Raw genomic sequence first — 4,762 nt, forward strand, 5'->3', positions numbered from 1 at the left:
CACTTTAGCCTCTCTGACATGTTGTTAAAAAATATTTTTTTGCAAATATATGATCAGGATTTAGAGGCTCACATATAGTGAGAATTTTGTTTTGGTGTGTGTGACAAATTATTTGAGGCTACATATACCATATTTTTTATTACACAATAATTATGACAGCAACAGGATTGCTATAATTGTCGTCTTATCATATATCACCACCTTATCCCGGCTATGCAAGTGGACGCCCCTTCATAGAATTTTTATATATGTTAACTGTCCTCATCGTAATTTTGTCGAATTGCACAGTGGACGCCCCTGTATATAATTATTGCACATGAATAATATTGTTACAATTTCATTTCTATGGGCATAAGATAATTCTAGATACTGAACATACGACTGATTCAGATCACCTATGATATACAATTCTGGCGATACGAGTATTGGGATTGACTGAATGGGCAGATTAAATAATTGCGGACATACCCTGCTGGAGATGCCCGATCTCGTCTGATCTTGGAAGCCAAGCAGTGGAGGGCCGGGTCAGTACTCGGATGGGAGACCACCCTGGAACACCCTGGTACTGCAAAAAATTCTTCTGCCCGATCTAGAGTGATCCCCAATAATATCAATTGGCATTCGGTTCTGTATGACTTATGATTTAATTCTCTACGACTAAATAATCCTGAATAGGATTGCTGTAGAATAAATGATGGTCATATATTACACAAAGGTGTTACTGTGATCTCAGTAAAACCATTAGCCCAAAGATTTGGATTTCTGGTTCTCATTGTGGTATTGAAAACCACATGAATTATATACAACACAGTGTTATATTTTCGCGTAGCTACACTATTTACGTACAATTCACTCCTATAATCATCTTTTAATAATGAATAAATAAAGTTATGTTTTATCAGAATTGATTAATACACACCCAATCCTCTGAATTGAGTGCTCCCACACAAGAGTCTACTTTCCAACTCTCTTTTGTTGGGTTTTCTTAGCTGATACTCCTATTGACTCTAGGGAGCACCACTGATAGCAACAAATATTTGCAAAAGGATTTTTAATCCACATGCACAAGGTTGCTGTATCCATAACGCAATTTAGCGTCATAAATCAGTTTTTCAGAGGGCATTAGAAATTTATTGCAAGACTAGTGCGGTCCCAAAAAAAGCTTCTTTTCCAAACCTTATCAGGAATATGCAGAACATCTCTGATAGCCTATATAAGAGCCTCTATTCCCTGTGACAGAGCCGCATCCCCCCACTCCAAATCCACCTCACCCTCCTCCATGTCTGACCTGTCAGCGTCAGACCGCAGGATATGGGCCAGAGATCGCTTTTGTGGACAAATGAGAGGGGAATGAGACACTGTTTTGGGGACTGAGTCTCTGTTCATAAACTCATCCACAGTCTGTTTTAAGTATTGCGTCTCTTTCTCATTGCGGGACAATTTTGTATAAGGAGTGGAGATCATTCCTTTAAGAGAATTAACCCACTCCGGTTCAGCCCCGCTATTCTGTGAACCCTGAGTACCCAGTAGTGAGCCCCCTGATGAAGAGGAACACTTCCTGTACAAGAAACACACTCTTTGCATGACATAATGTAAATGTGACAGCACACACACACAGGAAAAGCTTAATCACAAGTAACTCACAAAGAGCCCTTCAGGGAGACACAGAGTAGTTTGGAGACAGCCCCCAAAGCGCCCTTACCGCTAATGTCAAGCTTATCCAGGTCGCAGACTAAGTACCCTAATAGGGGACTTAGTACACTAATAGTCGCTTCCCCCCTGCTATGACCCCCTGGTACCGCTGAGGTAATTTGGAGTCACACTGGAGGAGCTGCGCGTCCCTGTCAGTCAGCATCTGTGTCCACTGCAGAGGGAAAATGGCGCTGGTGAGCTGCTGGATCCTCTCATAGTGAAGCCCTGCCCCTTCAATGGCGCGCGGTCTTTCCGCTTTTTCTATACTGGCTGAGGTAATTTTTGTGTTTAAAATGGAGTAGAACCGTTTTAAGGCTGTGTTTGCCAGTTTGGGTACTGTGTACAGTGTACTGAGACGCAGTTGTGTGCTGTGTCTGGAGATGGATTCCGCCCCGTTTAGAAGCCGTGAGTCTCCGTACCATCGTGCCGCCATAATGGCCGGCGCCCCCCTAACCGGGAAGCCGGCTCAGTACTCACCACTCTTCATTCTTCTGGCTCTGTTAGGGGTGGCGGCGTGCTATGGGACTGTACGCTCGCCGTGGTGGGGCTTGCAAATAGTTCCCTCAGGAGCTCAGTGTCCTGTCAGTGGGGAATGGGACCATTAACCCTTCAAGAGGTTGGGCCGTTCCCCCCCTAAGTTCCACGAGGCAGGCAGGCTGGTGCCAACCAGCCCTGCCTGAAAATAACAAAGAGAAAATAAATGCAGAAAACTCTTCAGGAGCTTCCTTCAGCGTGACCGGCTCCTCCGGGCACATTTTCTAAACTGAGTCTGGTAGGAGGGACATAGAGGGAGGAGTCAGCCCACACTATCAAATTCTTAAAGTGCCCATGGCTCCTAGTGGACCCATCTATACCCCATGGTACTAAATGGACCTCAGTATCCTCTAGGACGTAAGAGAAATAATTAAAGCACTAACAGCCATACTTATACCTATTGATCGTTTTTTATGTTTTTACATGAAAGCACATCAATATCTAAAGACCTAATAATTTCTTCACATTGTGTATGTTTTTTGTTTCTTTATTTAAAATATCTCACATTAAACCTTAAGGTCACTTTCACATGCGTTACACCGTATACTAATTAGGCCCAATTTTTCCTCCATATCATTGTTTTTCTTTTTCTTGGGTGAGGCTTACAGATTTTCGAATGAATATTCAACAGGGCGACAACAGAACATTTACCATCCTTTACTTTTTGCTTAGGTGATGCCAGGGTGCCCAGAAGGAGGATGCTAATTACCCAGACACAGTGCCAGATTAAGGTCCACATGGGCCTGGAGCTGAAATCTATGAAGGGCCTATTGCATGTCGCGCAGTTGGTGTGATTAGCGTCACAGAGAATTTTTACGTGTGAGGGCAGAGGGGGGGGGGGGGTGTAGTGGCATACTACTGCACTTCCTCCCTCCCACACTACATCTCTTCACTATATCACTACTACACTACATCACCGCACTATGGGGCATATTTATCACAATCCGCATCTGAGATGTGCATGGAATGTGATAAATTCGACCAAAATCGCATTGAGATGGTTGAATACATAGCAAGGATGCATCAACTATGACATACAGGGACAGAGCTTGTGAGAAAGCTTTTTCATGAAAAATACCCTGAGATTGTACAGCGCATGCCCTGCCACCGGCTACTCCCCTTTCACACCTGTGACACCCCCTCCCACCTCTGCTTACACTAAGATGCACAGTGATCAGTGTGCTCTCTCCCCCAGTCATATGGTCACCGGGCTCCTGCTCGGTGTGACCCAGATCAGCTGAGCTGTAAACCGGCATCTCATACACTGTAAATTCCGGTTTACAGGACAGCTGATCAGAGTCACAGAGCAGGATTACGGCAACCAGTTGACTGGGGGAGAGAGCTCACCGATCAACACTACGTTACCAACTTACACTACATTCCTGCACTATGGCCCTCATTCCGAGTTGTTCGCTCGCTAGCTGCTTTTAGCAGCCATGCAAACGCTAAGCCGCCGCCCTCTGGGAGTGTATCTTAGCTTAGCAGAAGTGCGAACGAAAGGATCGCACCGCTGCTACAAAAAAAAGATTGTGCAGTTTCTGAGCAGCTCGAGACTTACTCCTACCTTGCGATCACTTCAGACTATTTAGTTCCTGTTTTGACGTCACAAACACGCCCTGTTTTCGGCCAGCCACTCCCCCGTTTCCCCAGTCACTCCTGCGTTTTTATCTGGCACGCCTGCGTTTTTACACACACTCCCCGAAAACGGTCAGTTACCACCCAGAAACACCCACTTCCTGTCAATCACTCAACGATCAGCAGTGCAACTAAAAAGCGTCGCTAGAGCTTGTGTAAAACTACATCGGCTTTTGTGAAAGTACGACGCGCCTGCGCAGTGCGCACCATACGTGTGCGCAGAAGTGCCATTTTTTGAGCTGATCGCTGCGCTGCGAAAGAAAGCAGCTAGCGATCAACTCGGAATGACCCCCTATATCACTAAGCTACCTCCCCACACTATATCCCCACACTACACCTCACTAATCTACCTCCCAACACTACATTACTGTTAACTACTCACACCTCATCCTTTAGAGTGAAGCAGTACAAACAGGATAGAGGGAAAGGAGGGGTGAGCCTGAGGAAGGAAGGAAGGAGTAGGAAAAAAAGGGGGACAGCTGGGAATAGGAGCAGGGAGAAGTGCGTACCTGGTCCTGGGGATGGGAGGGACTACACTGGATGTCTGAATACTCACTGCAGTGCATCAGCTTAGTGGCTGACTTAGGCGTCAGCAGGATCTTGAAACAGGGATGTGCAGGATATACCCCCCAACACAGACTACTGACCTGATCTTCACATTCTATTCAGGGCTCCCCTGCATTACTCATATTAGGAACGCTGATGGCTCCATGATGAAACTGCTGCTACATTTGGTCTATCAGGCACTGCCCTCTTTTCTACACAGTTTGTGAGAAGCGCAGGTGGCAAGAGGGGTGGAAGTATGGGTCGTGAAAGGAGTAGCGACACAGGTGGGGGGAGGCAGAGATACATTTGGAGAGGGAGACTGAAGCGTAGATGGGGAGAAGACAGACACACAGGT

General features: G+C 46.0%; 1 pseudogene; it reads left to right on the forward strand.

Moving 5' to 3' along the window:
* The first annotated feature begins 454 nt into the window (after nucleotides 1-454).
* Nucleotides 455-574, forward strand: LOC134949076 (5S ribosomal RNA; annotated as a pseudogene).
* The last annotated feature ends 4,188 nt before the right edge of the window (nucleotides 575-4,762 follow it).

The sequence above is a fragment of the Pseudophryne corroboree genome, chromosome 1 (assembly GCF_028390025.1).
Source record: "Pseudophryne corroboree isolate aPseCor3 chromosome 1, aPseCor3.hap2, whole genome shotgun sequence".
Classification (NCBI taxonomy): domain Eukaryota; kingdom Metazoa; phylum Chordata; class Amphibia; order Anura; family Myobatrachidae; genus Pseudophryne; species Pseudophryne corroboree.